The sequence below is a fragment of the Oncorhynchus nerka genome, linkage group LG21 (assembly GCF_034236695.1).
Source record: "Oncorhynchus nerka isolate Pitt River linkage group LG21, Oner_Uvic_2.0, whole genome shotgun sequence".
In the NCBI taxonomy this organism is placed as follows: Eukaryota; Metazoa; Chordata; class Actinopteri; order Salmoniformes; family Salmonidae; genus Oncorhynchus; species Oncorhynchus nerka.
Genome location: NC_088416.1, coordinates 28788871 through 28814282, shown reverse-complemented (window position 1 = coordinate 28814282; position 25412 = coordinate 28788871). Strand labels below are relative to the sequence as shown.

The following is a 25412-nucleotide window of genomic DNA, read 5'->3' as shown; positions in this document are numbered from 1 at the left end:
CTAGTATTGTAAACGTGCATGGAATATTGGGATGGAGGCTGTCAACTGTGGGTTTTATCCGATCAACACTGGTAACCAGATTTCCAGGATATAATTATTTTTTTTCAGCATTATCATACAGCAGAGGTTATTTTTGCTTCACACTATAGCCTAAAGTTTTCTACAGTGTACGAATCCAAGGGTCCATTCATTTTTGCATTGCAAACAGAATAGGCGAACATCAAGGCCCTGTATCTTCAGGGCAGCGCATGGGCAGGGCTGTTCAATAGCATTTTCAACACCTTGTGTGATTCATTTGGACAAATGACTCTGCTTCAAATCATTGAGGTCTTAAAAAAATTAAATAAGAGTTGCAGTCTTACAACCTCGATGTGCTAAACCTACTTTGTGAAGGAGTAGGCCTAATCTCTCATGGACAGATGCACGTAACATAAAAATGGTAGTAGCAGCAGCATCTGTCGACAGCCTGTGGGATGGCACAGACTAGCCCAAACTGGCTGAGAGTTTCCGTTTAGAGGGATGAAGACTTTACTAGTCTCGTTAGTACATTTACACAATATTTAAATTCTGGGTGTCCGAGATCAGAGAAGCAAAGTTCGACCCATCAAGTTTAATTCAGGCAATCATTATAAAAGATACATTAGTAACCCACAGAGAAAGCACATTTAAAAAGTATACTGTTCAGTGGCCATGGTCTGAGGCAAAAGTTACTTATATCCTTCCTCATAAGGAAGAGGTCCCCTATGGAACACAGGATCTCAGTGTGACCCTTTAAGTCTTGACATCTGGGTGCACCTCAGCCACGCTCAAGGTCCTAAACGATATCATAAGCGCCATCGATAAGAGACATTATTGTGCAGCCGTCTTCATCGACCTGGCCAAGGCTTTCGACTCTGTCAATCACCACATTCTTATTGGCAGACTCAACAGCCTTGGTTTCTCAAATGATTGCCTCACCTGGTTCACCAACTACTTCTCAGACAGAGTTCAGTGTGTCAAATCAGAGGGCCTGTTGTCCGGAACTCTTGCAGTCTCTATGGGGGTGCCACGGGGTTCAATTCTCGGGCCGACTCTTCGCTGTATACATCATTGTCACCGCTCTTGCGGTTGGTGATTCTCTGATCCACCTCTATGCAGACGACACCATTCTGTATATTTCTGGCCCTTCTTTGGACACTGTTAACAAACCTCCAGACTCGTTTCAATGCCATTACAACTCTCCTTCCGTGGCCTCCAACTGCTCTTAAATGCAAGTAAACTAAATGCATGCTCTTCAACCGATCACTGCCTGCACCTGCCCGCCCGTCCAGCATCACTACTCTGGACTGTTCGGACTAAGAATATGTCGACAACTACCTAGGTGTTTGGCTAGACTGGAAACTCTCCTTCCAGACTCACATTAAACATCTCCCATCCAAAATTAAATCTAGAGTCGGCTTCCTATTTCACAACAAAGCCTCCTTCACATGCCGTCAAACAAATCCTCATAAAACTGACCATCCTACCGATCCTTGACTTCGGGGATGTAATTTACAAAATAGCCCCCAACACTCTACTCAGCCAATTGGATGCAGTCTATCACAGTGCCATCCGTTTTGCCACCAAAGCCCCATAGATCACCCACCACTGCGACCTGTACGCTCTCGTTGGCAGGCCATCACTTCCAAACCCACTGGCTCCAGGTCATCTACAAGTCTCCGCTAGGTAAAGCCCCACCTTATCTAAGCTCACTGGTCACAATAGCAGCACCTACCACTCCATATCTCACTGGTCACCCCCAAAGCAAATTCCTCCTTTGGCTGCCTTTCCTTCCAGTTCTCTGCTGCCAATGACTGGAACGAACTGCAAAAATCACTTAAGCTGGAGGCCCATATCTCCCTCACTAGCTTTAACTTCACTAGGGTAGGGGGCAGTATTTGGAATTTTGGATGAAAAGCGTGCCCAAATTAAACTGCTTGCTACTCAGGCCCAGAAGATAGGATATGCATAGAATTAGTAGATTTGGATTGGAAACTTAAGAGTTTTCTAACTGTTCAAATAATGTCTGAGTATAACATAACTGATATGGCAGGAGAAAACCAGAGGAAAATCCAACCAAGAAGTACTATTAATTTTGAAAGGCCGTTTTTCCATTGAAAGCCTATCCACCATATAAAGACTTAGGACCCAGTTCACGGTCTCTATGGCTTCCTCTACATCGGGAACGCTCCTTTCTTGTTTCCTATGGACGAAGCTTTGGTCCGGTTGAAATATTATTGATTATTCATGACAAAAACAACCGGAGGATTGATTTTAAACATTGTTTGGCATGTTTACTAACTTTTATTGTACTTTCTTTTTACTTTTCGTCTGGACTTAGTGCCCGCGCCTTAACTTCATAAAGCACCCATCCCGTTAGCGGGATCATTTTCATCAACACCCGCTGAATTACAGTGCACCAAATTCTAATTACTAAACATATTTAATTTTCATGAAATCACAAGTGCAATATAGCAAAACACAGCTTAGCTTGTTGTTAAGCTACCTGGTGTTTCAGATTTCAATACAGCTTTTCGGCAAAAGCATAACAAGCGTTTATGTAAGAACATCTCTCTCAGTAGACAAAATATTACAATCACCTAGCAGCCAAGTAGACTGTCACGAAAGTCAGAAAAGCAATAGATTAAGTTGCTTACCTTTGATGATCTTCGGATATTTTCACTCACGAGACTCCCAGTTACACAATAATTGTTCCTTTTGTTCCATAAGGATTATTTTTATATCCAAAATACCTCCATTTGTTTGGCACGTTATGTTCAGAAATCCACAGGCACGAGCGGTCACGACATCGCAGACGAACATTCCAAATAGTATCCGTAATGTCCACAGAAACAGATCAAACGTTTTTTTTTTATAATCAATCCTCAGGTTGTTTTTAAAATATATAATCGATAATATATCAACCGGGACTGTCGCTTTTTCAATAGGAGAGGGAGAGACAATGGCTGCCCCACACTGTTGCGCAAGCAAAACTCATGCGAACACCCAGCTATCCACTTACGCGATGTCATCTTTCTCACTCATTTTTCAAAATAAAAGCCTGAAACTATGTCTAAAGACTTGACACCATGAGAAAGCGATAGGAAAAGGAATCTGGTTGATATCCCTTTAAATGGAGCGAAGGCAGGCTATGGAACATGGAGCTTTCAAAATAGAAGCCACTTCCTGGTTTGATTTTCCTCAGGTTTTCACCTGCAATATCAGTTCTGTTATACTCAGACAATGTTTCGAAGTTTTGGAAACTTTATTGTTTTCTATCCTAATCTGACAATTATATGCATATTCTAGTTTCTGGGCCTGAGAAATAGGCGGTTTCAAATGAGTACTTTTTTTAGCCAAAAATGAAAATCCTGCCCCCTACACTCAAGAAGTTAAGCATTCAGATTACTGGACAAAATGCAAACAAAAGGAGGTATTTGGTCAAAGAGGGACATTATCGAACAAAACAAACATTTGTTGTCTAACATGGAGACTTGGGAGTGCCACCAGATGAAAATCAAAGGTAAGTGATTAATTTGAATTTTAATGCTATTTCTGACTTTTGTGACACTCTCCTTGGCTGGAAAATGGCTGTTTGGGTTTCTGTGGCTGTGGAGACAATGCATTTCTGACCATAACGCACCAATGTAAACTGAGATTTTGGGATATAAATATGAACTTTATCGAACAAAACACACATGTATTGTGTAACATGAAGTCCTATGAGTGCCATCTGATGAAGATCAAAGGTTAGTGGTTATTTCTCTCTATTTCTGCTTTTTGTGACTCCTCTCTTTGGCTGGAAAAATGGCTGTATGGTTTTCTGTGACTAGGTGCTGACCTAACAACCGCATGGTGTGCTTTCGCAGTAAAGCCTTTTTGAAATTGGACACTGTGGTTGGATTTAAAATAAGTTTCTTTAAAATGGTGGATAATGCTTGTATGTTTGAGGAATTTCAATTATGGAATTTCTGTTGTTTTGAATTTGGCGCCCTGCAATTTCACTGGCTGTTGTCGAGGTGGGACGCCAGCTGTCAGAGCAGCTCACAGATCACTGCACCTGTACATAGCCCATCCAACTACCTCATCCCAACAGTGTATTTATTTAGCTCCTTTGCACCCCAGTATCTACTTGCACATTCATCTTCTGCACATTTACCATTCCAGTGTCTAATTGTAATTACTTCGCCACCATGGCCTATTTATTGCCTTACCTCATTTGCACTCACTGTATATATGTATTTTTTCTTCTTTTCTCTAATCTATTATGTTTGTTTATACCATGTGTAACTGTGTTGTTGTATGTGTCGAACTGCTGTGCTTTATCTTGGCCAGGTCGCAGTTGTAAATGAGAACTTGTTCTCAACTAGCCTTCTGGTTAAATGTAATTCAACTGGGCACATGCAGATGTGTTCCAAAAAGTATCCAGATGTTTGCAGATAAGATCAGGTTAGGGTTATCTGATAGCCAAGAGGGCAGAAATCAGGAGTGTGTGACAAGACAACCCTTGAGCAAAAAAAGCTGATGCTAGAGATGGTTTAGCCAGTGGTTCTTCATTTACTTGGAGTGACTTAAAAGGAGGGCAATTCCACAGCAACAGTGATGCTGAGATTTTTCATTTTAAAATTTATGCAAAACAAAATCCAATGATTAAAGTTAAACAACCTGTACAACTCCATGCACAAGGACTTAACCAGTTTCAATGAAAAAGGACACTTTCAAGGCCACTCGAGGACTGTGAGAGGCATCCACACACACACACACACACACACACACACACACACACACACACGAGAAGCAGCATTTCTGTCAATCAACTGATCTCTAGCTAATCTTTGACACCTAATCAAAGACAGGCATTTGTCATCAATTTCATTTTAGGAGAAAATTCCTTCTCCATTACCTCTGGCTCCATCCAACTTCTGCACAATGGAGCTGTGCAAGACAGCCAAATGACTTGCGAGCCAAAACCACATCTTTCCATAGGGTTTAGGGTGGCATGCAGGTAAAATGTTAGCGTGTACATGCACAGAACTAGCTACAAATCAAAATCTTACTTTGGAATCCACTGTAGACTATACACAGAGTGTAAAAAAAAAACATTAGGAACACCTGCACTTTCCATGACAAACTGACCAGGTGAAAGTTATGATCCATTATTAATGTCACCTGTTAAATCCACTTCAAATCAGTGTAGATGAAGGAGGGGGGGGGGGGGGGGGCAGGTTCAAGAAGGATTTTTAAGCCTTGAGGCATGGAATGTGCATGTGTCATTCAGAGGGTGGATGGGCAAGATAAAATATTTAAGTGCCTTTGAACAGGGTATGGTAGTAGGTGCGGGGGGGACTGGTTTGCGTGTCAACTGCAACGCTGCTGTGTTTTTCACACTCAACGGTTTCCTGTGTGTATCGAGAATGGTCCACCACCCAAGGGCCATGCAGCCAACTTGACAACTGTGGGAAGCATTGGAATCAACATGGGCCAGCATCCCTGTGGAACACTTGACACCTTGTAGGCCATGCCCCAACAAAGTGAGGGCAAAAGGGGTGTGCAACACAATATTAGGGAGGTGTTGTAATGTTTTGTACACCGAGTATCTAGGCCTACCTTTGATAAATGTCATGTTCCTTTCATAACCGTTATGACGATCATGAAAGTAACTGTAAAAACACAACATTGCTAGCAGACAATCCATTGTGATAACCGACACTGACCATAAATGGAGAAACTATTCAGACATCTCTACATGAGGAAACCTACTGGTCTGTACTTCACTATCTATGCCTAAAAAGGTGCTTCCAGTAATGCAAATGAGTATTTTGGGGGCAAGGAAGGCACTGATATTGCATTAATTGGCCTAAGCCATTATATTTTTCCTTTTACGCAGTAAAACTAGTGGCATCAATGTTATTTAACTAGGCAAGACAGTTAAGAACAAATTCTTATTTACAATGACAGCCTACCAAAAGGCCTCCAGGGGGACTAGGGATGGGATTAAAAATAAAATATAGGACAAAAACACACATCACGACATAAAGAGAGACCTAAGACAACATAGCACGGCAGAAACATGACTACACAGCATGGTAGCAACAACGTGGGACAAACAGCACAAAAGGGCAAGAAGGTAGAGAGAACAATACATCACGCAAAGCAGCCACAACTGTCAGTAAGTGTCAATAATTGAGTGAAGTGAATGAAGAGATTGAGAAAACTGTCCAGTTTGAGTGTTTGTTGCAGCTCATCATTTTAATTAGCATATATATTGAATATGCAAAAACAGGCTTCCGACTGTGCGGGGTCCTCGCTCTCTCACACACACACACGTTAGGCATATTAACTGTATACACCAATAGAAACAACTAGCAGGGAGTGGGACCCCAACTCAAGTGGCACCATCACCTTAAAAAATGCGGCGTCGCAAACTTGCTGACGACTGCAATGGGGGTTACCAGAAGAAGTGGAGATTGCAGAAGTGGCAAACTAACTAGTCATTTCAACTCGAACAAAATTTGCTAAACATGGAGGACACAAATTGTCATGGAAGGCACCGACGGCAGCGGTACTGCTTTTAGCACCCACCCTAAAAAAAAAAAAATCGAATGTGATAGCGAAGTTAGCCTGCGTTAGCTAGTAACGTTAGCTTATCAGCAGCCTACTTCCAGATAGCTAACGTTAGCTAGCAAGCTAACTAGACGTCTGGGAACATTACAACCTGGCTAACTGACGCTTTAAATCAGATGCCAATACTGTGTCAGTTTGTTAACTTGGCATTTTCCAAATTAGAACAATCCATTCATGCACATTAGCTAAAGCAACTTCATTGCTGGCTAACGTTAACTAGCTATCACAACTTCATAGCGTTCTCTCAGCTTGTTAGCTAGCCAGGAGTAACCAAACGCATCAGATGAAAATATCGCTGTATAAAAACATTTCTTACTAGCAGTAGACGAAAGATACATAATCTCCCAGCAAACATAACGTACCTGATTGTCGTTCTCCTTTTCGCTGCTCGGAGATTGCCTCTTCGACCGTTACACTTCTTGATCGGTTTAATAATATTTTGGGGGGATGAAATGTCTAATTTTCCCTGTTACAACTCTTTCCTCCATATTTTGAGCTCCTCCACCAACAACATTAATGACGTTTGTCCCATGTCACGTGACCCCATCTGTTGGCGCTAAAAATAGATTATACACCCAATGAGTAACTCAGTACAGCAGGACAGATACCCAACACAGTCGCAGTGGTAGACACTCCTACCACGGTCGGAGTGACGAGGAAAGGACTGCAAGTTTCCTACCAAAATCTTGGTTGCGCAGAATGTGCAGCGCATCATTTTGGGAAGGCTATCAATGTGAATCTTGGGCGCCACTATTAGATATACAGAGATATACAGTAACTCAGAACAGAAAGTTACAGAGTATGCTAGACTAGAGCATGGGAAACATGTTTACATTGCCAAAGCATGTGGAATAGATCATAAACAAAAGTGAAATAAACAGAAATTAACTGTAAAAGCTTTAAAAGAATAGAGCCATTTCAATTTCTATTACTGGCTATGTATAGTGTTGTAGCAATGTGCAAAGAGTTGAAGTAAGAAAGGGAAAATAAATAGTATGTGGATTCTATTGTGAAATGTAGGTAGCACACATGAGGATGTTTTTCTCTTTAGAGATCATTTCCTTAATTAGTATTGCTAACCAGATGTAAAATTATGTTTTGATTAATTTAATGGAGTGGGTTAGGTCTGCTCTATACCAAATGAGTCTCTTCCCTGTTTCACACCTGGTAGTTTGGTGGACTACCAGCTCTCTCTCTCTCTCTCTGCCTGCCTGCTTGCCTGTCTGTCTGTGTGTGTCTCTCTCACTCACTCACACACACACACACACACACTTAATCTCACTCGCCTAAGGGTGGTAGACCTTGCATTTGCACAGTGTTGTCACCTTATACATGCAAACTCTTGTTCTCAAACTCTCTATTCCGGCCACATAGTGCACTGTCTTACTGCACAAGGAGAGAGATTGCCCTACACTCTCACTGTTACTGTTTGGTTTCCTGTGTGCCCATAAGTGGGGTCTCGTCAGTCTGTCTGTCACAAACCAATATTGTCAGTAATGTGAACCCTCCTACAGAGGTGGGAAAGGACGTCATGCCTCCCAGGGAGCCAGCAATGGCTGCCTCTCTTACGTCAGAAAATGCCATTTGTGTGAACATGGTGAGGTGGGATCGATAGATTCACGTTGAAAGACAAGATAGCAGCTAAAAATAACACAGGCAGTGCTGCAAAACAGGCTAAAAGCGAACAAAAGCAACCCTGTTTGTTCCACTGGTCTGACAGCAAAAGAGAGCGAAGGGATTGGAGGAGAGAAGAAGGTTGAAAATAGGTATATTCTGACAGAGATTTTTACTCATGTTGGCCTGACCCACAGGTGTCTTGGATTTTATGGTGTATTTGCCTGCTTTTGATTTGTCAAGTCACACAAAGTAGTTGGAGAGATTCGAGGCTGCATTTTCAGTGGAAAATAGCCAATTAATTCTACCTATGAAGGACAATAAGGATGAGATTGACATGTGCTCCGAGAGAGAAAGAGAGAGATATATGAAGACACCGTACAAATGAGTCATCATTACCTCATTATGATTGCGCAGAGAGAGAGAGAGATATGGGTAGATGCATTCTCTTACAGCGTGTCGATTCCGTAGGACTCGGGGTACAATGGGGTAGGGATAGGATGACAGTGGTTGTACTCATTATGATATACAGATTATGCCCTATATATCAACATTATAATCAATGAAAATGTCATGGGTTATAAATATGCTACAAATGTTGATCATTAAATCTAAACAGGAACTTTAGTTATCTTACAATTCCACGTTACAAGCATAGAACCTACAGAGATCCCCTACAGTCAAGTTACTGTCTCAATCTACAGCAGGTGACCTTACCAGAAGAAAGGATAAGGGAATCTGGAATCAAAACTCCATGTCATGCAGAACGAGTCATGCACAGTGTGTACTATGACCACCTAAAGAATGAAGAGAATGAGACAATGCTAAAGCATAGCAATATATGCCTCAATGTCATTTGCATATCTAAGTACAACAGCTGCAAGGAAATGGTTAGATGGATGTTGTGATTGTTTGTACAAGCTTCAGTCAAGATTCAGGCATTCATGACTAGGGTAAAGTGACTCTTGATATGAAAAATGTATTTCCAAAACGCTATATCCATTTTCAGAGATGTTGGTAAATTAGCTTTTGTTGTTTAAAAAACGTTTTATGTTTTTTCACCATCTAATCATGGCATGGGGTTGTTCAATGACAGACACGTATTTATTGGAAATGTATCACTTGATGGTTTCATTTCAGAGAGAAAAATAACCGTTGTTTTTGCAAAACGCTATATAACTTCCTCACTCTCCAATAAATAGGTAGTACTGCTAGGTTTTACAGAGTCAAATGTAACAAAGAACTACATGTTTCATAAAATAACTTTCTTTACAAATGATACGTTTGTGAAATCAATATAATTTTGTTTAAAATAATCAATATGGTAATATAAGATCTGTATGTAAACATTTTAGTCATTTAGCAGATGTTGCTATCCAAAGTGACTTACAGTTAATGGGGTCATCTTAACCCTCAAACTACTGACTAGGTTCATCTTAACCCTCAAATTACTGACTGTTGTCATCTTAACCCTCAAACTACTGACTGTGGTCATCTTAACCCTCAACCTACTGACTGGGGTCATCTTAACCCTCAAACTACTGACTGGGGTCATCTTAACCCTCAAACTACTGACTGTGGTCATCTTAACCCTCAAACTACTGACTAGGTTCATCTTAACCCTCAAATTACTGACTGTTGTCATCTTAACCCTCAAAATACTGACTGTGGTCATCTTAACCCTCAAACTACTGACTGGGGTCATCTTAACCCTCAAACTACTGACTGGGGTCATCTTAACCCTCAAACTACTGACTGGGGTCATTTTGACCCCAGAGGCATATTTTTTATCATAGCCCAAATGTGGTTTATTAAATTCTTCCACATTTTCAGGACTTTCTCAATCGACTTGTTCTTAATCAATCTAAATCATTGTTTCGTGTTTATGTATGAATATGGATTTGACAAAGTTCAAGTCCTTTGGGCTCATTTTGACCCCAGCAAAAAACACCCAATTCTGCCTATAGTGATTTGATAGATAGGACATTTATTTAAATCTAGGTTTCTCTGGAGACATAATAACAAGTTATCATACTTGTGGAGGGGGACCTGTATCAGAGATTTTGACCAGCTAGACAGATCATTTGAAGAGATATAGCTCCCCATGTACTCGCCTAAGATGGTACTTTTAATACCACGTATCAGATGACCGTGCACAAAATTTTAAAACCACCTGATAGAACTGCATTACAGAACTCAGATATGCTCTGAATCTGTATTGGCAAATCTAAAAAATAATAATAATATCTATTAGGTTTTACATATCCCCAGAGGGTGTAGGGGGACCTGTTGGAGTGATCTTGACCTGATAGACAGATCACCTGCAGCGATGGAGCACCCTATGCAGTCGCCTATGGTTACAACTGGTTATAACTAGGTATGACTATGTACAAAATCAAAATGACCTTAGATATATTCTTAGTTGCCATCAAAAAAGACCATATAAGTATGTCAGTTGTATGAATAATTGGTAGAACTGTAAAACAGAAAACAGCTACACTCTGAATGTACACAGTGCAGTATTGGTGTGTATTCTCCGAAAAATTAAATGTAATATAAATACCAGAATTCCTATAATATCTTTTAATATTCTATATGTGCAACTTTTAATGGTATTTGTGTTCCTATAACACATACCTCACCATAACATTTGGTTTGAAGTGACTGAGGATTTGGGCATGCTTTTCACAAGCAGCAATGCTAATGCTGGCTGCAGGGTAAGTAAATAAAGAAAACTAAGCCATATTTTTGGTCATTATCTCTCAAGATCAATGGATGAAGATTGTTTTATCAATAAAATGAAGTATATTTAAAATGTTGGTGTACTGCCCCTTTAAATTGTAGTAGTTTTGTTTACCATATATAGTGCCTTCAGACAGTACTCATACCCCTTGACTTATTCCACATTTTGCTGTGTTACAGCCTGAATTCAAAATTGATTATATATAAAAAAAATCTTACCCATCTACACACAATACCCCATAATGACAAGTGAAAACATGTATTTGTCGCTCTGGATAAGAGCGTCTGCTAAATGACTTAAATGTAAATGTAATGTTTTTAGACATTTTAGCAAATTTAGGCGCATCCAATTTCCTTTGGTCGTCCTTGAGACGTCACTTCAACTTGATTGGAGTCCAACTGTTGCCTATTCAATTGATTTAGAAAGAAACACACCTGTCTATATAAGGTCCCACAATTGACAGTACACGTCAGTGCAGAAACTATACCACGAAGTCCAGGTAAATGTCAGTAGATCTCCGAGATAAGATTGTGATTGAGGCATATATCTGGGGAACGATATGAAAATGAGTGTTGAAAGTTTTCAAGAGAACCGTGGTCTCCATCATTGGAAAAACCCTTGAATGAGTAGGTGTGTCCAAACTTTTGACTGGTACTATATGTATAAATGAAAATGGTTTTCCCCCAAAGCTGATACAGACCTACCCAGGATGACTCAAAGCTGTAATCGCCGCCAAAGGTACTTCTACAAAGTATTGAGTCAGGGGTGTGAATACTTGTGAAAATTAAATATTTCTTATTTAATTTTCAATACATTTGGTGAATATAGCATTTTGGAAATCAACTCTTCTATATTGAAATATTTCTTCAATTTAGAAATCTAAAGGGGGTTCTGTAATAACTTTTATGAATTGATTAGAACTATTTCTATGCTTTGCCACTCGCAGTCTCTTTAACCCTTGACTGGGTATGTTTATGATATCTTGTCTGTGGTTCCTATCAACACTGTCTCTGGTGATCATTCTCCCCAAGCTCTTGCCAGTCACCACTTACCCCAGCCCTTCACAGTGATGAAGAGCCTGTTACCATGGTGATACCGCACTTGCTATGCCACGGGTTAGCGTCGGCGTGCACTGGAAACAGATAGAGCTGTCACGTCACCCGTAAATGCAGAGTAGGCTTAGTCATAGGCAGCATTCGCTGCAGACTTTGTGTTTTCATTAACATATTCATAGACATTACAGGTGAATTTTGATACCCGTGGCACAATTTTCACCAATGAGAAGGGCTTCTTGCCTTGACCAAAAATGTATATCAACCACCAATGTATTTTTCTTGCTCTCTAACACATACACACAATATATTGAGCTTGCAGGGCTCATTCCTAACCTCAGTGACCTTTTTAGTCCAGATGTCATTCAGGGTGTGCGTGCAGGTTTGCTGCATCCCTCTCTGCCCTGCCTTTGGCCTCAGGGTCAGAGGAGCTGTCAGAGGAGCTGATATGAGGAGAGGTTTGGTTTATTTCCTGTGTGTGAAACTGTGAATGGACCCTGGACTGCTAAATTTGTAAAGAAAGCAACGAGCGGTGAGTCATAAATGAGTCATGCCGTTACCGAGTCATACTCAAATGTCATCTTCCTTTACTCTCATACCCTCCCATCCCCGGTTGTGAGAAAGGAAAGGAAAAACAGAAAGTGTGAGAACGCATATATTACTTTTACTGACATGAATATTCAAGTGTATTAATGGATCTTTTGGGTATGTCACTATAAATAATAAAACAGAGACATGATCAGTTTGTGAGGCTATTGTTGGTTATTATAGATTAGCTAACATACACATAAGCATGTACACATAAGTGACTGGGGTTTCAAACTCTTTATATTGTTCTTGCATCACTCCACACAATACACTCTTTGAATTGTTGGAATATTGTTGTGGCCATACTACACTGAGTGTACAAACATTAGGAACACCTGCTCTTTCCATGACAGACTGACCAGGTGAATCCAGGTGGAAGCTATGATCTCTTATTGATGTCACTTGTTAAGTCCACTTAAATCAGTGATGAAGGGGAGGAGACAGGTTTAAGACATGGATTGTGTATGTGTGCCATTCAGAGGATGAATGGGCAAGACAAAATATTTAAGTGCCTTTGAAAGGGGTAAGGTAGCATGTGCCAGCAGTTTCCTGTGTGTATCAAGAATGGTCCACCACCCAAAGCACATCCAGCCAACTTAACACACCTGTGGGAAGCATTGGAGTCAACGTGGGCCAGCATCCCTATGGAACGCTTTCGACTTCTTGTAGAGTCCAAACCTCCAAGAAATTGAGGCTGTTCTGAGGGCAAAAGGGGATACAACTCAATATTAGGAAGCTGATCCTAATGATGTGTACACTCAGTGTATATTGGCCATTGAATTATCATATAAACCTACAATTAATCCTACAATTTCTTTTTTATTCTATGATCCCTTACATATTCATATCATTCAATCTTAACCTATAAAATATATCATAACTTACCATATAACATAAATGATAAGTCAAAGATAAACTCTAGAAGGCAATAATTTATTCAAAGAACAAATCTATCCATAAAAATCTACAGAAAAATATAATAATTTGCAGAAATACTAAAAGGGCAAATCATTCAAATAAAATCTCTGAGTGGATACATGCATGGGAAGGTACGACTCCCATGCATATATGCAATAGAGGTCAAAAAAATATTCCTGACTATCGTAAAAATTGGAATGTCAAAAAAGTTGTTGAAATTTAAAAGGGCATGCATCAATAAATTCCACAGGCATGGGGAGAAAGGCATGAACTAACAGCTCACCTAACCATAGGAGTCAAAGGTGTCAACCAATCTTCCTAATGGTAGGGGTTTAGAAGCTGTATATGCCTGAATGAAGTGGTTCACTCAATCATCAAATCAAATTGTATCAGTCACATGTGCTGAATACAACAGGTGTAGTAGACCTTAGAGTGAAATGCTTACTTACGAGCCCCTAACCAACAATGCAGTTTAAAAAAAATACAGATAAGAATAAGAAATAAAAGTAACAAGTAATTAAAGAGCAGCAGTGAAATAACAATAGCGAGACTATATACAGGGGGTACCGGTACAGAGTCAATGTGCAGGGGCACCGGTTAGTTGAGGTAATATGTACATGTAGGTAGAGTTATTAAAGTGACTATGCAAAGAGGATAACAACAGAGAGTAGCAGCGGTATAGAGATCCTGGATGGCAGGAAGCTTGGCCCCAGTGATGTACTGGGCCGTTTGCACGACCCTCTGGAGTCCGAGCAGTTGCCATAACAGGCAGTGATGCAATCTGTCAGGATGCTCTCGATGGTGCAGCTGTAAAACCTTTTGAGGATCTGAGGACCCATGCCAAATTTTCAGTCTCCTGAGGGGGAATAGGTTTTGTCGTGCCCTCTTCACGACTGTCTTGGTGTGCTTGGGCCATGTTAGTTTGTTGGTGATGTGGACACCAAGGAACATGAAGTTCTTAACCTGCTCCATTGCAGCCCCGTCGATGAGAATGGGGGCGTGCCCGGTCCTCTTTTTCCTGTAGTCCACAATCATCTCCTTTGTCTTGATCACGTTAAGGGAGAGGTTTTTGTCCTGGCACCACACGGCCAGGTCTCTGACCTCCTCCCTATAGGCTGTCTTGTCATTGTCAGTGATCAGGCCTACCACTGTTGTGTCATCTGCAAACTTAATGAAGCTGTTGAAGTCGTGCCTGGCCGTGCAGTCATGAGTGAACAGGGAGTACAGAAGAGGACTGAGCATGCACCCCTGAGGGGCCCCTATGTTGAGGATCAGCATGGCAGATGTGTTGTTACCTACCCTTACTACCTGGGGGCATTCTCACATAGGTGTTCCCTTTGTCCAGGTGGGACAGGGCAGTGTGGAGTGCAATAGAGATTCCATCATCTGTGGATATGTTGGTGTGGTATGCAAATTGGAATGGGTCTAGGGTTTCTGGGATAATGGTGTTGATGTGAGCCATGACCAGCCTTTCAAAGCACTTCATGGCTACAGACGTGAGTGATGCGGGTCGGTAGTCGTTTAGGAAGGTTACCTTAGTGTTCCTGGGCACAGGCACTTTGGTGGTCTGCTTAAAAGATTTTGGTATTACAGACTCAGACAGGGAGAGGTTGAAAATGTCAGTGAAGAAAGTTGCCAGTTGGTCAGCGCATGCTCGCAGTGCACTTCCTGGTAATCCATCTGGCCCTTTGGCCTTGTGAATGATGACCTGTTTAAAGGTCTTTCTCACATCGACTGCAAGGAGCGTGATCACACAGTCTTCCAGAACAGCTGGTGCTCTCATGCACATTTCAGTGTTATTTGCCTCGAAGCGAGCATAGAAGTAGTTTAGCTCGTCTGGTAGGCTCGTGTCACTGGGCAGCTCACGGCTGTGCTTTCCTTTGTAGTCTGTAATGGTTTGCAAGCCCTGCCACATGCGACAAGTGTCAGAGCCGGTGTAGTACAATTTGATCTTAGTAATGTATTGATGCTTTGCCTGTTTGATGGTTCGCCGGAGGGCAAAGCGGGATTTCTTATAAGCTTTCGGGTTAGTGTCCCGCTCCTTGAAAGCGGCACCTCTAACCTTTAGCTCCGTGCGAATGTTTCCTGTAATCCATGGCTTCTGGTTGGGGTATGTACATACAGTCACTGTGGGGACGACGTCATCGATGCACTTATTGATGAAGCCGATGACTGATGTGGTGTACTCCTCAATGCCATCGGAGGAAACATAGAACATATTTCAGTCTTTGCTTGCAAAACAGTCCTGTAGCTTAGCATCTGCTTCATCTGACCACTTTTTTATTGATCTAGTCACTGGTGCTTCCTGCTTTAATTTTTGCTTGTAAGCAGGAATCAGGAAGAGAGAATTATGGTCAGATTTGCCAAATGGAGTGTGAAGAAGAGCTTTGTATGCGTCTCTATGTCTGGAGTAAAGGTGGTCCAGAGGATTTTTCCCTCTGGTTGCACATTTAACATGCAAGTCCCCGGCTACCAGGAGCGCCTCTGGGTGAGCATTTTCTTGTTTGCGGAATACAGCTCATTCAATGCTGTTTTAGTGCCAGCCTCTGACTGTGGTGGTGTGTAAACAGCTATGAAAAATAGTTGATAACTCTCTAAGTAGGTAGTGTGGTCTACAGTTTATCATGAGATACTGTACCTCAGGCGAGCAATATGCAAGACTTCCTTAGATATCGTGCACCAGCTGTTATTTACAAAAATACATAGTCCGCCACCCCAAGTCTTTCCAGACGCCGCTGTTCTATCCTGCCGGTGCAGTGTATAACCAGCCAGCTGTATGTTGATAGTGTCGTCGTTCAGCCACGACTCCGTGAAGCATAAGATATTGCAGTTTTGAATGTTCCATTGGTAGTTTAATATTCCGCGTAGGTCATCTATTCAATTGTCCAAAGAGTGCACGTTTGCTAGCAGAATGTAAGGAAGTGGGAGTTTAATCAAACGCCTAACAATTCTCCAAAGGCCCGCCCTCCGGCCCCTTTTTCTCCACCTCCGCCAATCATGGGGAGTGTGGAGTACTCAAAGCCACCTTTCAGATAAGAGCTGGACTTAAATCTTGGGTACATTTTCACTATCAAAGCCTCATTGAAATTTGGTAACACTTCGGGCAATTTATAATGAAATAGTAAAAAATAAATAGTGGAAATGAAGAAAAAGTAGGCCACACAGCCATAGGTGAAGCAGTGTCTCAGAGTCTTCAGTGCTCTCCTGAAGAACCCATGGATTTCCCTGTTTTTATGGGACTGGACTTCTTTTCTTTGCCTGAGAAGAAGTGGAAGAAAGTGTCACAGTTCATACATGTGGAGTGTGAGTACATAGCACCAGTGGTGATCTAGCATGTAAATCTTGGTGGGGTAAAAAATTGTTTGGGGTGGGGTCATGCCAACAAAGCCACTACACTGCATAACACAATACAAAGCAATACATTTAATTACACTATAATGGTAACAAACAGTGCCCACAAACTGTTAGGGCCTCCATAAAGCTCTCCAAACAGCAGTCCCAACACCTTACCACCGCTACACCTGGCTATCAGCGGAGCCTTGTCTGGCAGCGAAACAGTTCATTCAGCCTAATTTACTGCCTTTAAAAAAACATAGCTTATATGGCTGACTTGCTTAAACAAATGTGGTTTCTACTGGAAACTGAGATGTACAAACTATGGAATAAGGGGATGACAAGCGGATAAGAGACAATAAGTAATTTCGATTAAGACATTAATGAGCGAGCTAGAACGGGCGTAGTCAATATAACTATTTGTTCAGCACTTTTGAAATGTACAGTGAGAGAATTCAGAACATGGGCCGTTCTTACAGTGTTCTCCCTGTACACCAAGTCAGAACCGTGGGATAAATAAAGGGGGCTCACTTGAACAGGAAGGTGGCGGTCCTTCTTGGCAAATTTTGTCATCAAACTTCGTCATAAAGTCTGGCATTCTTTGGATTTATGGTGCTTTCAAGACAACTGGGAACTCTGAAAAAACAAGGGTGAATCATGAGGATGTCAGTGATCTTCAGGTCGTAGCTCTAGAAAGAGGCCAGGGTTCCCGATTTACAATTTCGAGTTCGATGACCATTCAAAATGTACTTTCCCAGTCGGACAAGTTCCCTGAACTCACCGATGAGCACCGATACGTTTTATCAATCATTTATTTTCATATGACAAGGATTAAAAATGATTGGTGTAACAGACACCAACCCAAACAAATGCTCCAAACACGGGGGACTTAATTAAACAGTCCAGCAAAAATCCAAACACACAGACAACCGTGACATACAGCCATGTACACTGAAATAATCCCGCACAACCAGCAGGTGGGCCGGCTGGTAAATAATGCCCAACCAATTAGCCTAAACTGAACACAGGTGCAACCAATAAACAGAAAAGGTGGAAAAAGGGATCAGTGGCAGCTAGTAGGCCGATCACAACAACCGCCGAGCGCCACCCGAACAGGAAGGGGAGCCACCTTCGGTAGGAGTCGTGACAATTTGCCAGTAGATTGTCGACTTGATTCATGATGATGAATTTCTAGCTAAGATTTTGAAGGTATGATGTTGACATGATGAGTCTGTAGAAATAACGTGATTTTACGTAATTTTATCTGTGGCCAATGATCTTGAGCCTTCATGGATGGGCACTTCTAATGTAACTCTATGGCAGCGCCCAAGGGGCTTTAATTTTCGAGCTCTCCCCGTAGATTTTGAGGTGACGTAGTGTCCCCATGAGTGACAGAACACTGAGCCAAACAAGGCGCAACTAGAGAACATTACCTACCCCTATGCTCCGTATTTTCCACTGGCTGCCCCACCAGCACAGAAAGCACTGAGCTAGGCTGAAACAGCTGCATCTTGGAGCTGCCTTACACAAGAAAGCAAAGAGACCATGTTTGTATGCGGCTTTATTAACTCAATGATAAAAAAAAAAAGTGTTTACATTGTTTGCAAACTGATACGTGATTAATCAAATGGCCACCGGATTATTTACATTATTTTATTGTGTTACTTTTTTATAATATTTTGAACAGCACTGTTGGTTAAGGGCTTGTAAAGTAAGCATTTCACAGTAAGGTCTACACATGTTGTATTTGGCGCATGTGACAAATAAAGTTTTTGACATGTATTAATACCAAAATAACATGCAAAACTGGCATCCCCTGGACAACCTGCCCTGAATGATGGGTTGCCACTACATAGCACTAAGATCCATCTTCACTATACTGTCTAACTGAAACATCTTATTCCCCTGGGCACATATTTCCCCCTGAAATATAAAAGTCTGATTGAATTGTAAAAGGAGTTGAATTTTAAATTGTATACTTGTCTTTCCTTCGCACGGAGCAACTCATGTGGTTTTCCCTGCTCCAATTCGTTGATGATCATGGATTCACACATTAACTCAAGTCCTGAGGCCTTCTGAGGGTGCAAGGACAGCTAGCACCTCAGTGTTGTCCATGTTGATTGTGGCAACATTATCACGTGGTAGTGTAGTCTGGTACACAGATAAATCATGACTTTGGACTTATTTTATCAACACCTCAGGGATGGCCTCAAACAGCCAGTCTTCTCTCTGCTGGTGCTTGCTGGATAGCCTTCTGAGAACCTGCCCCCTTGAGCAAGGTGCTTTGGATATTGCAGGCCAATTTGTCAAGGAAGGATTCCAGTATAATGTCATCCTTTTCCACCATGACAACATCAGGATTTCTGGTGGGCAGTTCGTGAGTCTTATCAATCACAACCAGAGTGATGAGATTGAGCTCTGTTCTTTAAAAAAAAAAAGTTTAATTGAGCCTTTATTTAACTTGTGGGCAACTTCAGCTCTTTCACATAGGTGTCAGCATTACAATCACCTGGATGGATCTTTTTGAGGAGGATGGGTACAAGTTCATCCAATGGAGCCCAGTGTGACATCATGTCCCTCTCAGGCAGCTGGTCTGGGTGAATATAATTGGCCATAACTGAGTTGCTGATCCATTTGGTTTGACTTGGTTCAGGGAAAGGAAATCCATAATATCTTTCTCCAGAAAAGGATAAACCTTTGAAACCTGTTTGTACTTTTGTTTCATTTATTCTGTCAGCTTTGTGGTCTTTTGGGTGTGCCACTCAGGAAAGTTGAGGCCCTGTAGGAGCATTTTCCTCGTCAGTTTCTCCACAACTTTCACAAGAAGTTGGTTATAGTGGACTGTGACCTCACTATCATCACTCTTAGAGCAAACAGACTTTCTCCCACTGGCAAAGGAAAGTGACTGTTCTAGCTTTCCTGGTTCAGGAGTGGACTTCCTCTGGCTATGTGGCACTTTTTTGGACTCCAGCACACACAACACAGACTTTGAGAGTGGATTTTGGAACTTCTGGAGAACCACGTCAAGCTCAACCTCAAATGGGCTGAGGCTGTGGCTGATTTTGTGACACAGCTCAATATAGATGTCACCTACAATAGAGACAATAAGCTGGTCATTGGTGTCATCAGGGAGAACCATATTGTGGCCTTTAAGAGCAGAATACTCCTGTGTCTTCTTCAGGATCGCTCTCAAGGCTTGTCTCAGGTCTATCCAGTGGATAGTGTCCCGGGAGACAGAAATAACTTCCTGTCTCAATAAATGTTTTAGTTGACTAACTACAGCTGTAGCCATCTCCTTTTTGACATTCAGCACAAGTGGTGTCAATACTGTTGCCTCACAAGTTGACAGTGTCAGAGCCTTGGCCAATGATTTTTTAAATTTTATATTTTATTTCACCTTTATTTAACCAAGTAGGCTAGTTGAGAACAAGTTCTCATTTACAACTGCGAACTGGCCAAGATAAAGCATAGCAGTGTGAACAGACAACACAGAGTTACACATGGAGTAAACAATTAACAAGTCAATAACACAGTAGAAAAAAAGAGAGTCTATATACATTGTGTGCAAAAGGCATGAGGAGGTAGGCGAATAATTACAATTTTGCAGATTAACACTGGAGTGATAAATGATCAGATGGTCATGTACAGGTAGAGATACTGGTGTGCAAAAGAGCAGAAAAGTAAATAAATATAAACAGTATGGGGATGAGGTAGGTAAAATTGCGTGGGCTATTTACCGATAGACTATGTACAGCTGCAGCGATCGGTTAGCTGCTCAGATAGCAGATGTTTAAAGTTGGTGAGGGAGATAAAAGTCTCCAACTTCAGCGATTTTTGCAATTCGTTCCAGTCACAGGCAGCAGAGAACTGGAACGAAAGGCGGCCAAATGAGGTGTTGGATTTAGGGATGATCAGTGAGATACACCTGCTGGAGCGCGTGCTACGGGTGGGTGTTGCCATCGTGACCAGTGAACTGAGATAAGGCGGAGCTTTACCTAGCATGGACTTGTAGATGACCTGGAGCCAGTGGGTCTGGCGACGAATATGTAGCGAGGGCCAGCCGACTAGAGCATACAGGTCGCATTGGTGGGTGGTATAAGGTGCTTTAGTAACAAAACGGATGGCACTGTGATAAACTGCATCCAGTTTGCTGAGTAGAGTATTGGAAGCTATTTTGTAGATGACATCGCTGTCGAGGATCGGTAGGATAGTCGGTTTTACTAGGGTAAGTTTGGCAGCGTGAGTGAAGGAGGCTTTGTTGCGGAATAGAAAGCCGACTCTAGATTTGATTTTAGATTGGAGATGTTTGATATGAGTCTGGAAGGAAAATTTACATTCTAGCCAGACACCTAGGTACTTATAGATGTCCACATATTCTAGGTCGGAACCATCCAGGGTGGTGATGCTAGTCGGGCGTGTAGGTGCAGGCATCGAACGGTTGAAAAGCATGCATTTGGTTTTACTAGCGTTTAAGAGCAGTTGGAGGCCACGGAAGGAGTGTTGTATGGCATTGAAGCTCGTTTGGAGGTTAGATAGCACAGTGTCCAAGGAAGGGCCGGAAGTATACAGAATGGTGTCGTCTGCGTAGAGGTGGATCAGGGAATCGCCCGCAGCAAGAGCAACATCATTGATATATACAGAGAAAAGAGTGTGCCCGAGAATTGAACCCTGTGGCACCCCCATAGACACTGTCAGAGGACCGGACAACATGCCCTCCAATTTGACACACTGAACTCTGTCTGCAAAGTAGTTGGTGAACCAGGCAAGGCAGTCTTTAGAAAAACCGAGGCTACTGAGTCTGCCGATGAGAATATGGTGATTGACAGAGTCGAAAGCCTTGACCAGGTCGATGAAGATGGCTGCACAGTATTGTATTTTATCGATGGCGGTTATGATATCGTTTAGTACCTTGAGTGTGGCTGAGGTGCACCCGTGACCGGCTCGGAAACCAGATTGCACAGCGGAGAAGGTACGGTGGGATTCGAGATGGTCAGTGACCTGTTTGTTGACCTGGCTTTCGAAGACCTTAGATAGGCAGGGCAGGATGGATATAGGTCTGTAACAGTTTGGGTCCAGGGTGTCTCCCCCTTTGAAGAGGGGGATGACTGTGGCAGCTTTCCAATCCTTGGGGATCTCAGACGATATGAAAGAGAGGTTGAACAGGCTGGTAATAGGGGTTGCAACAATGGTGGCGGATAGTTTCAGAAATAGAGGGTCCAGATTGTCTAGCCCAGCTGATTTGTACGGGTCCAGGTTTTGCAGCTCTTTCAGAACACCTGCTATCTGGATTTGGGTAAAGGAGAACCTGGAGAGGCTTGGGCGAGTAGCTGCGGGGGGTAATAAGCTGCGTCTTAACTGGTTATCCAGTCCTTTTACTCCACCAGTGCAGGATATCTCAGCAACGTTCAGGTAAACAGAACTGATTATGTTCTGAGCCACAGCAGACAAGTTCACTATTAATTCTTTACTGTCTCTGAATGGGCTGGTCAATTGAGGAGCTCAGGCATTTAGAGGTAAAGCAATCCCTTCACTTGCTCTGCCATCGGGTTCTTCTGACTGACCTCTATACATGACTAGACTGTACAGATGGCAGCTGGTAGACGCGAGTCCTGAGATTATGTCAGGGCTCTGATGCAGTGTCCTTAAGCTGCCTCTGCATCTTCTCCACCACCTCCAGGACTCTGGTGTTGTCCTGCTGGGAGACTGCTCTCTCACCTGAGAGGATATCCTCACTGCTGAGCCTAGTTTGGATCCAACTGACACACAGAGTGGTGGGTTCTGACTGAAAGAGGTGGACTAATTAGAAGAATGGTCATCCTGTTCCTCAACCAACAGAGTTGAGGATAAAGTCCCCGGAAATCTTAACACAGAGATGACATTTTCAAATGTTGAATCCACCATACCTTCTCCAAGAGGGATGCTCCTGGAGTGGCTGACATAAAGCTTGGTGGAAGATGAGTCTTTAGAGGAAGTAGGGGAGCCTCAATGCTCTCAATGATCATAGGGGCAGATATATCCCGTGATTATGCTTGACTGAAACACAATGACGCCATCTCCACAGCTGTCTGAAGCTCCTGCACAGGGCTGCATGGCTGCTATGGTCTGAACAAGCAGCTGCAAAGGAGCTACCAATACAGGAACCAGGAATTCTAATCTAATTTCTACTGTCTGAATATTTGCCAGAGACCAGGGAGGTTCTGCTGGTTGAACCATGGCTAAGAGGTATGGCCATTGCTAGATCCTCACTGGAAATCAGGAAGGCTCTGCTGTTTAAGCCCTGGTGGGAGGACTTTTTACAGGAGAGGAAAGATGTTTGAATGGCTGGAATTCTGTTTAAGGGAGACCAGAGAGGTTATGCCTTGGCTGGGGGGCTCTTTTACAGAGACCAGTGAGGGTCTGTTGGTTGTGACTTGGCTGGAGGGCTATTTTACAGACCAGGGAGATTCTGCTGGTTGAACCATGGCTGAAGCCTGGGAAAATGTAATATCAATCTCATTCCTGAGTGCAGGGAGATGTGACTAGAGCCCTTAATGAGAGGGAGGGCCATGGCTTGATCCTCACAAGACACCAGGGAGGTTCTGCTGATTGAGACCTGGTGGGAGGGCTCTTTTACAGATATGGAGGAGTTCTGCTGGTTGAGCCCTGGCTAAGAGGTGTGACCATTGCTAGTTCCTCACTGGAAATCAGGGATGCTCTGCTGTTCAATCCCTGGAGGGAGGACTTTTTACAGGAAACAAGAGAAGTACGGCTATTTGAACAGCTTGAGTTCTGTTTAATGGAGACCAGAGAGGTTCTGCTGACAGAGCTCCTGTTAGAGGGGAAGGTGGTGCTCAGATCAGCAATGGCAGTGACTAGGTCCTCACTCTCCGCTGATGTGCGACATAAGCAATTGCTTACCAGAAAATAACTCTTACAAAAACGTTTCACTACGTCGTTATTTTCTGGTAAGCAATTGCTTATGTCGCTTATCCCTGGAGCCGGCCCTGCTGCTCTTGTCCAGAGGTCTGGGTTATTCTGGTATAGTCCGTTAGAAACTTGCCTCTGTATGCTACCTCAGGAGCCACGGTTCAAGTCCCCAAAATTTGAGTAGCACGTTGGGTTCATTAGACCTATTGGGCCAGGTATCAGAGAAGTGATATTGGACCAGTGGAAGCAAAACAGTCTTAACCTACAGTTGCAATAGTAGAATACACAAAGCGCAATTTAGAAATTTGGTTGTGTTCTGTTTAATGGATATATAAATGAGTCTAGCCAGCTATCTAAACTTGTAGTAACCATGACTGGAAACCGACCATGTAGGCAGGGCATGTGCCTAGGGGCCCTGACTTCTAGGAGCCACCATTCATTTTGTTATTCACTCTCCCTCAGATATCATTAACATGGCATATGTCTTGGCAAAATGTGTTGAATTGCAAAAATCTGCAAAAAAATATCTCTGCCCCGTGGCAAAATGAGTACACAGCAAATTCCATAATGTTAAATCAACCCAGAGTGTCTGTATGGGTCCACATTTTTCAGTGTTAAATTACTTACTTACTTAGTGTAAAGCCTGAGTTCCCTTGTAACTTGTAGAGTTTACCACCCATGACTGCATTTGTTAGTGACAGAGAAATGGATGAATGCAACATGATTGTTGAATTAATCCATTTTCAGTCCTGTGGCCTTCTCAAAGTGAGATTCTAAGTGAACATGTTAACATTCAAATTAAAATGATTTAATAAACACAATACAACAAGTATTTAATGAGGTCTTATTTTGAGGGCATAGTTTTCCTTTACTACAAAACTTTGAAAGTGTCTGCTTCTATATTAGCCTACTCCCGGAAATCACATTAGGGCTACGGCAAATTTCCTTACGTGAACTGTCAAGCGTAACGCAGCCTTTGGTCACGAAGTCTTTGTCTCCCTCTTATGGATAATTTGGGGAAGTGGTATATTCACAAGCGGAGCTTCCAAATTCTGCCATTGAGTGTTTTGGTGTGGTGTTTTGCTGAGCTATATGACGTAGATGCAGAATGTAAACAGCATAGCGGGTCAATTTCCGCACAAAGTAAGCGGCATAGTGGGTCAATTTCCACAACAAATAAGGGCGCGAGGCTCAACTTCTCACATGCGCAGATATTGAGTGTGACTGCGTGAGAGAGAAGTCTTGCATCTCGCTCATCTCAATATCTGTGGTGCTCCTCGTGGCAACATCATTTCGCGTGGTCTACCTTTAATGAACTAAATGTCCTAAATAATATTATGCATCCAGACAAAATATTTTTTAGACCGATTTGTGGGATAAACCTAGATTTTCAAAATTAAACCTAGCAGATTAAGTTGCTAAACTATTCAGATAGTCATGTCCATAATAATTGGCACCCTTGATAAAAATGAGCAAAAAATACTGAGCTAGGCTGTATTGTATGCTAAAAAAACGTGGAAATCATATTAATTTATAATAATACAGTTGCTCAGAGAAAAAACGTGTTTAACAAGTTAACCCCTGTTTTCAATACACTAGTACCCTCCCCTCGCGAG

The 25412-nt window shown here is 42.2% G+C and overlaps 1 protein-coding gene across 2 annotated transcripts in view; it reads right to left on the bottom strand.

Annotated features, from left to right (window-relative positions):
- hdac5 (histone deacetylase 5) overlaps positions 1 to 7177 on the bottom strand; it is an 82759-nt gene extending 75582 nt beyond the window's left edge. For both annotated transcript variants that reach the window (XM_065006525.1, XM_065006526.1), the window contains exon 1: positions 7005 to 7177. The gene's annotated coding sequence lies outside the window, so the exon portion shown is untranslated. The remainder of the gene's footprint in view (positions 1 to 7004) is intronic.
- Between the last annotated feature and the right edge of the window lie 18235 nt (positions 7178 to 25412).